Here is a 9,299-nt window from a genome sequence, read left to right on the forward strand (position 1 = left end):
ATCTCATTTGTCTCCCTCCATTACTTTTTATGGCTGAAATTTATGGAGCTATTACCAGGGACCTCACCACGGCTCTGAGATGATTTGGGAGAAGAGAGATGTTTAATAATAATAACAATACTAATAATAATAAAAAGCTAGATTAATAGGAAACCGATTACGTGGCGGCGGGCGGCGGGGGCCGTTCCTGGGTGACCCCCGGTCCCGGTGGCATCCAGCCTCCGATGCTCCCCTCGAGCCTCTGTGTCCCCCGGAGGGAGCGGTGTCCTTGCCCAGCAATCAAGGGACACCTGGAGGTGCTGAAAGAGCTGTTGGGAAATTCCTCCTGGCACCTGTAAGAGTTGGGAAACTCCTTTCGGAGGAGATGGCAGAAATCCAGCAGGTTTTTTGTGCATGGCTTCTCCCCGCAGCCATCCCCGTCCGGGTGTCCTCCCTCCCCTCCGGATGATGCTCCGGCTCCTGATGCAACCCAAGAGCTGAAGTTAGCGACAATGCCGAAACCCCAAAAGCACCCCGGAGACATTCATCTAGCCCCCGATGTTTCCATTTCCCCACTCCTCCCACCAAAATAATTCAATGCTTTAATATCTGATACCTCGGGGCACTCATAAGGGGGTTTTGCCATGTCCCCATGAGGGGTGGTGGCTGTGGCAACAACAGGTCACATCCGCCACCCCACCACGGGCCGTGCTGGGAAAGCCAAGGGGCTTCCCAGCAAACCAACGCTTTCCTCCCACCCCATCCCGGGGCCGGGGCCAAAGCCGAGCCCACCGCCCTTTAATTATCATGCAAAGCAATTATTTTTTTCTCAGCTGTGCTGGGGACTAATTCTCTCCCAAAGTCTCCCAGTAAACATTTTCCCAGTACTATCAAATGTGCGACACAAAGGAGAGCCGGGGCTGCAGCTTATCTCCGTGGAGTATTATTCCCCTATCTTCCAGCATGTAAACCTACTCTCGTCCCGATAAGAGGCCTCACACAAAAGATCAAAGGCAGCAAGACTCTTACAGAGAGGAGGGTTTTCTTCTTCTTTTTTTTCCTTTTTCTTTTTTTAGTGTTATTATAAATTTGCAGATCCAGAAGAAGCTGCATTCCCGCCCAGTAACGCAGATTAAAATAATTACCCGCAGCTGGTTTCATTAGCCAAGAGGAAAAAAATATTAGCATTAGCAATCCGGGGAACCCCAAATACAGCACCCCTCGTGGGGACTTTGCCGCATGGATGAGGCCACAGCAGGGACAGGAATGTCCCAGCAGCCCCTCCCAGGCTTGGGATAAGCGCAAGCACAGCCACCACACACCTGGATTTTGGGAGAAGAGGGAGAATTTCCCGTTGAGAAATTGTGTCCAGGCAGGATTTGCTGGATTTATTTGGGATTTTCAGCTGATCATGAGATCCCTGAAGGCTCCAGGCACATGTCCCTGTCACAGGCATCGATCGCTATGGGAACATCGGTGGTTTGCTCGGAGCACAGGTACCCTGCACCTGCACAGCTGGACACCCCCCCCCGTGCACCCCCCCAGCCACGAACCCCCCTGCGGAATGAGAGGTGCTCCTGCTGCAACTCTAGCCAGTTGTCAACCTGAGTCACATCAAACAGCTTCTGCAAAAAATTTCACAGGGAAAAGAGGAAAAAATATTGCAATTATTGAAGCAAAATACTTCAGTGCTTTTTTTTTTTTTATTGTTGTTAAATAATGTGGTTTTCCTCCATACATTGAAAGGGGAAGGGGCTTTAAAGCTCACCCTGCGTTTTGATAGCCAACATAACCAGCACAAAATGCTTTGGCTGGGGTTAAAGAAAGCGTTCTGGTGGACCCACAGCACTCTCCCCAAAGTCCAGGTTTTGTTTTCTCTCTCCCTCCTAATTTTGGCTGCCGAACCAAAAACGGATGTGCCAGCGTGTGGTCACCTCTGTCCCACGGCATGTCCCTGCCAGCCCCATCCCCAGCGCGTCCCCCACAACTTGCGGATACTCTGAGCCCCTTTATACTTTCTGGATCCTGCAAAAGGAACTTTAAACTTTTTTTTTTTTTTTTTTTCCCCTTCTTTTGCAGATGAAGATTGGTGCAAATGAAAACCAGGGCTGCCTGGAAGCAAAGGGAGCTCTTTCCTCCTCTGGGCTGGGAGGAAGACGGAGAGTGATTGCCATGGCTATTTCTGGTTGGAAACACCGGGGCGATGCTCGCAGAGGACAGTGGTGGTGATGGATGGGCTGGAACATGGCATCCAGTCCTCCTGTCCCAGCACAACCCCAGGGCTCTCCGCTTAAACCCACACTCCCAGCACCCCACAGACCCCAACAAGCTCCCCCGGGACTGAGATGATGTTCAGACCTCTCTGCCCCCGTTTTGTCCTCCGGAGCCGGGTTCTGCCCGCGGTGATGCTGGCTGGCACCAGCTGAGGATCAGGCTCCAAGCACAGGAGAGAAAGCACTCCCTTCCCACCCGAGCTGCAGCCCGTCAACACAGATGGCAAAATCTAAATGTTATGATAAGGTATTTCTCCCAAATTTCCATCTTAATAGAATTACGAGCCTGTAATTACCCTACAAGCCTGAAAACCTGCCGGAATCCCAATTAGGAATCTGAGGACATAATTGGCCCCTAATTAGAAAGATTTGTCAAATGCGAACAATTTTCTCACCTCTTCATTTTTTTTTTTTTTTCCTTTTCTTTTCCTCCTCTTTTCCCCCTGGTGAAAATACAGATATTTTCTTTTCCCCTCCACCTCTTTCCCCATAAACAGGGGGCTGCAATCTCCCAGCTGCACTGCACTCCGCATCCCACTCCTTCGGGCTCTTGGGAAAGACGAACTCTGCAGCAGCTGTTAAGCTATTTTTTATGTTTCCTGGAAAACTGCAGTATTAAAAAATAAAATTTAAAAAAAAAAAAAAGACTGAGGGAGAGACCTACAAAACTGCAGCCTTGGGGTTTTGATTTTGCTCCCATTGCAAAGATGGGCACCAGTGGGCTGGCCAGGGCAGCGAGGCTGCTGCCAGAGCAGCTTTCGGGTCTGGGAGATGCAGAGAAGGCGATGGATGCTGGGCACAGCACGCGGTGGTACAGGGCATCGCTCCGTGGCTGCGATCCCCAGTGGGATCAGAGGGTTTTGAGGAGCAGGCGCAGTAGCTGGGCTGGTGCACAGTGGGGTGCAGGAGCTGGGATGTAGCAGCCCTGGTCCTACATGGCAGCGGCACAGCCAGATCCAGAGCAATTCCTCTACCAAAACCAAATAGCGAGCTTAGACACGGTGCCAAGCTAACACTGGCACAGACCCACATTGACCCGCAAGCACCGAGCCCTGCGATGCCCATTGCGCACGCACACAGCTGAGGGATGAAAAGCCACCCCAGGAGCAGAGCCACGGCGGTTCCCACAAGCGCCCAGCCGGGTAGGTGCGTGCAGCCGCCCCGGTGTGCCCATTTCGGGGAGGATGGGCCCTCGCCCCTGTGAAGCGAGTGGCCAAGCGAAACCCCGAGGGGACTTTGGGCTGAGGAGGACCCGTTTAAAGGAAAACTTTGCTGTCCCAGCAATGAGATGCTCCCACTGCCTGCTGTCTGGCAGGAGAGATGGAGCAAGGCAGGAAAACCAGAAAAACCAAAGAAATAAAGGGGGGCAAAGCGGACAGACTCGCCAGAAGGGAAAACCCACCTCTTTGGGGACCGTTAAGCACGTGGCCATGGGGCAGGGCGTCACACAACCCAGCACAGAAACGAAGGGTCTGCTTCCCCCACCCTGTGGGACCCCACGGTGGAACAGCAGCACGCCGGGGGCTGGGAGGGCCTGGAGCCACGGTGGGGGACGATTCACGGAGCTGGTGGAGAGGGCTAAAGCCGTCTGTTGGCGCAGGGGGTCAGCACCCTCGGCAGCTGCCCAGTACTGCAGCGGCTTGTCCTGGATGGAGCTGCAGGAAAGGGGCTTCATGGAGATGTCTCCAGGAGGAGGGTTGTGCCGTATCACCAACACGTTATCATTAACCAACTCTCAACGAGCAGCCTGTTGTGCCTGCACCCCCATCCCTGTCGTCCCCCCCCCCCGCCCAAACCCCCAGCTGGAGCTGCATACCATCCCAGTGCGTGTGCTGGGAGCACAACTGCTCCCCTGAGCCAGGTTTCACAACCTCCCCCCTTCTATCTTCCTCCTCCTCCTCCCACCAGAGGCTCTTTAGTTAAAAGCGACAACAGGAGGGGAGGGATAGGGGGGGATAGGGGGAAGCCTGGTTTTCCTAATTAACAATTAGCACAGAGTGTGCTGCTAATTATGTGGTTCCATGTAATTAAGAAGCTAATTAGTGCAGTGTCAATTAAGATTTAATTAGTACCCTTGTCAAAAATACTTGAAAGCGCAGTTTATATGCAAGTACTTCAATATTTCAATGGTCATGATCTCCCCGACGCGGGGAGCGCCTGCTTGCCAGCCCTCGTCAGAGCCTGCTAACAGCTCTCCCGAGTTTATTGATATTGTCCTTTAAAACGCTGTCGCGTGTATCTCTGTAACAGACACTTGTATTGATTCTGCAGGCAGCTGGCGCTGGTGACGTGGCAGAGCTTTGCTTCCCACCGGGACAGGGCTCACGTCGGTCGCTGGCATCCCCGGGGCTGTGCCGGGTGGGTGCGAAGCCTCCCTCGCCCGGGCCACGCGGCACGGAGCCGGCAGTACCGGCACCTGCAGGACCCCGGTGCCAGGAGCACGGCACCATCGGGGCTTTCTTCAGCATCAGCCACCACTGAGCAGCTCTGAACGCCGCAATGCCCAAGCCCACGTGCAAGAAGCTTCCTCGCCTCCGAGGAGCTCCCAGGCTCTTTTAAAAGCAGGCATGCAACACCCACAGCGGTAATATTTTGTGCACCCAAATGCTTTTATTCTCATAATCATCGCTGCTATCTCCAAAGATGACAACAACTTGCCTGTGGGCGCATCAGTGCCCAGAGCTAAACCTATGTCCTTCCAGTCTGGAAAAGAGTAGAGCAGCTGGACCGCATCGCACGTCCCCAAAGGGACACCTCGGACCAGTGCTGGCCGTGCTGCTCCATGGGGCTGTGCCCAAAGCCACCGCTTGGCTGAGCTCCAGCCCCTCCTGCCACAAAGATGGGATAGCAAAGGGTCCCAAAAAGCCCCAGGGACCAAAGGCAGTGGCTGGTGATGGCAGAGCAAGAAGGAGACAGGAAGGAAAGATGGGGAGAGACAGGGTGAGTAACATCCACCCCAACACCTGTACCAGCAGGATCTCTACAGCGCAGAGAAAAGCCTTTTCTGGTCTGGGCTTGGCCCTGGTGAGGGGTCCCACAGCCGCTCGTGGTGCTCCCGGCTACTGCCCACGGTGCTTTGGATCGCCCAGGAGTTTCTCATGTCAGGAGGGGTGTGGGCTGAGGCAGGAGGAGGAAAGGAAGAAATATGAGGAGGGCTCTCAAGGCTTCAAGAGACACATAAACAAAAACCCACCTACACAAACAAACCAGGGAAACTCTCCGCAGTTTGTAAATCATCCTCTGCAAGCGGCTCAAAGGCTCCCAAGCCCAGAGATGCAAGGAAAAGAGCCAGTCGCTTGCTGTTTTTCAACTCAAAGGCGTGGGGCTGCTTGCAGGGCGCGATCTTGGATGTGCCATGACAGCAGCTGGGAGGGGAAACGGCTTCCCAAGCTCACAGCTGGCTTCCACGCACCCCTGGGAGCCATCCCAGGCCGGGCACAGGAGCTGCCACGTTCTCCTCCAGCAAACGCCTGCCCTCACCCCAGGCACTTTCCCACGTGTAAATCCACCCCGTGAGTACACACACACCCCCCCACACACCCCACAGGGCTTGCAAACTCCTCCAAAGCCACACGCTTCGCCAGTGCCAGCAAATTAAAGCCTGGCTCACTCAGGAAGCTGGTTACCGCATGTTTTGGGTCTTTCTTATTCATTTTATGCACTGTGGGAACACGTGCCTGGCTTGGTCAGGGACCACCTTGTTGCACCAAGCACTAACGGGTCCCAGAGAGCATCCGAGCAGGAGCCCTCTCCCGCAGCACACCCAACGGCCCCATCAGCCACACGAACATCTGGGGCTTTGGCGTTTTCACCCACCATCCCGCCCCTTGCTGGGCGAGTATTGCCAAGAAATGAACAACTCCAGCACGCACTGGAAGGTTCATGGTCTCAAGGAGGCTTGGGAGCAAGGTAGTCCACAGAATAATCTCCTTGGGCAGATAAAAACCTTCAGAAAGCCAGTTTGTGCTTTTAGAAGAAATGCCCAGTCCTCCGAGCGCTGCAGTTGAGCAAAACCTCACTCGGGATGCGGTGCTGAGTCCCAAGCGTACGTGCACAGAGCTTGACTGCAAAACGACTCCTCAAAACGGCAGCTCCTGCGCAGCTCCTCCCACCAGGATGGGAAAGCCTTGGCCTGATCCCCAGGCGCAGTTTCTTGGAGGCAGCATCTCTGTGCCAGGCCAAGGGACCAGGCTGCAGCCCAACGGAGCCAACGAGGAGCATCACCAGGAGATGGACCATTTCACCACTGCACCGGAGGGTTCGGCTCTTGCCCAGGTGACAGCGGTTGGTTTTACACCCTGGGGAGGAACAGGCACACATTTCTTGTCTCTACACTAATTGTCTCTCTGTGGGAAGCTTTCAGCACCATGTTGAATAGTGGGAAAAAAAACACCCAAGGGACTGAAATAGTGTCAGGACAATCCCTCAGAGTAACCCCACAGAAGAAATGATCCAGGAAGGAAACAGAAACCAGGACAGCATCAGAGTCAAATAACTGGGGGGCTCTCAGTGCCAGCCGAGGGAGGGGACCCTCTTTTCCACAGCGAGAACTGGGACCTTGTGTTTCGGGAACTGGCGAGGACAGGCTCTGTATCGCCCCGTGGCTTTGAGCAGGGCTGTCCCACACGCTTGGGACCAACAGGTCTCTGCCATCCCGCCCTGGGCACGCTGCCGCAGCCCTGGCTCTGACGCAGCGGAGGGGAACGTGTGGATTTATCACCTTGTTTTAAAGGGGAGAAAAGGAGACGATGGAGCAGCTCATCCTTAAAGGCTGCAGCCAACCCACCTCCCGGCCAGAGCTGAGCCCAGCAAAGCCACCGCTCCGAAGCCGCACGGACAGAGGGATGAGGAGTCCAGGGAGCACAGAGGAAGCACAGGAGGTGCTGGGATTTTTTTCCCCCCTCCTTCCCTTCTCCCTCCCCCCTGCCTTGTACGCGGCTGAGCCGCCTGCTCTCCCACAACGGCTGCCAAAATACAGTGAGACAGGGTATAATTACAGACACTTACTGCGGCCATTACACCACCAGCACGGTCTGCGCAAAGTGACACACGACCCGTCAACTCCTTATTCACGCCATTAAGGGGACTCATTAGCATCTTCGCTCAGAAGCAAAATTACCCTCACTGCTCATTTCAAGATGTCATAAATTTTAATTTAGGACCCAAAGATAGCACAATGGGAGCGAGCTGGCTCTCTCCAGCAGTCGCTGGCTGGCTGAGGGAGGTGGAGGTGGTGGGAGGGAGGTGGTGGTGTTGGAGGGGGGAGGAAAGAGAAATGAAAGGGCTGGTTTGATAAAAGATGGTGGGGTTTTAAGGCGAGATGGGGAAGGAGGGAAGAGAAGACATGCCCAAAGGCCTGGGAAGTGCTCTGCCCCATTGGAGACAACGGAGGAGGAGGGAGCCTGCTGAGGGACGAATGCTTCCCCGGGAGGAGCGGGAGAACAGGGGCAGTGCCAGATCCTGCCAGGGCACAGCATACAGCAGAGCCTGAGTTTTGAGCCAGCAGCAGAGCCCAGCAACGCAACTTGGTCCTTCCGAATCCCCTTCCCCAGGAGACTGCCCTGACACAGCAGCATCCCCCAGGGCTTGGCACTGGCCGGGTTCTGCTGGGAGATCTCCCCCACCACCCGGAGGGAGGTCGGGCAGAGGGCTCCAGCCCCAGCTCCTGGGATGGAAAGCAGAGACCAGAGGGACAGAAGCCCAGGGATGTGATGCTGCAGCAGCAGAGAGCAAATCCCTGCGTGAGGATGCTCTTCGTGCCCGTGACACACACTTCGCTTTAGAAGCACATTAATGGTAGGTACAAACCGTCTCAAGCAATCCCGTTACCACCACTCCATATGTTACCACTCACCAGCCGAGCGGCGAGAGGAGCAGTGGGAGCACTCAGCCCACGGGGCTCAGCTCAGCCCCCGGAGCCCGAGTCACCCCCCTGGGCTGTCCAGCTTCACATCTACCCCACTTGGATCTGCTGGGCCAGAACTTTGCAGCCTGTGGCTCAGCAGAAGAGTGGAAATGTGCTATAGCCTCCCACAAAAATGTTGCTTTTATTCTAGAGTAGAAGTAGCTGTTGGAACCACATCTGCATGGAGCACGCGGGACATTGTAGACCAATTTTTGCAAAAGACCTTCCAGCCCATCTCTCCTGCAGTCAAGCCCTGATAACCTCCCTGCCGGGTTTTTGGTACCCTACCCATGCTAGGAGATGTCCCTGCAAGGGTGACCACCGGCACCCCTTCCCTCCCACCCCAGCCCATGGGTGCTTGCTTAATCCTTCACAATGAAGGAGAGACACCTCCTTTCCCTGCAAAACTCTGCCAGGACCAAACACAATCACAAACATTTTAGACTTTACCAGCTACCAGGCTCCATGATTAATGAGTTCAAATGTCCACATCTTTAAAAAACAGCAGAGGAAAGAATTAGAAGAAAAGCAGCTCCAATTACAGGCGGCTGAGGGACTCTGGCCCACTCCTGTGCTATAAGAACATATAACCAGAAAGGTTATGTTAATTTTTAATGTACAAGACTAATTAATTTCTGGAGCTTGCTGGATTAGCAGAGAGTGTAAATTCCAGCCTCAGCTCAGGCTGCAGATAAACCAACACCACTGAGCGCTGGGGCCACAGGGCTCCACGGGGCTGGGAGCAGCACCACGCCAAGTCCACGGCTCTTGGTGGCTCCTGGGGACCCCGTGTCCCCACGCACAGACCTGGCAAGAACCCCTTTGCCAGCCCTGAGGCACGGTGCTGGTGGCACCAGGGATGGGGTTGCCACGGAGGGTCCAGCCACCCCTGCACCGTGTCCAGCATTCAAGATGCTAAGGCATCCAAAGCCACTTTGGAAAGGTAAAAATACAAAATAATCCCTCCAACGGCCTTTGGAGAGACTGCAAGGAAAGGGTCTGGACCCAGCAGGCAGGGATCATGTGGCCTGGAAATACAGTAAGTTTTTAAAGGAAAGAAAAGGCTCCATTATTCTCCCATTAAACTCTCCCCAGCTCTCCCCCTCTCTCCCTTCCCTCTGTCAGTCTTTCGTTCGCTCACT

The sequence above is a fragment of the Harpia harpyja genome, chromosome 19 (assembly GCF_026419915.1).
Source record: "Harpia harpyja isolate bHarHar1 chromosome 19, bHarHar1 primary haplotype, whole genome shotgun sequence".
In the NCBI taxonomy this organism is placed as follows: Eukaryota; Metazoa; Chordata; class Aves; order Accipitriformes; family Accipitridae; genus Harpia; species Harpia harpyja.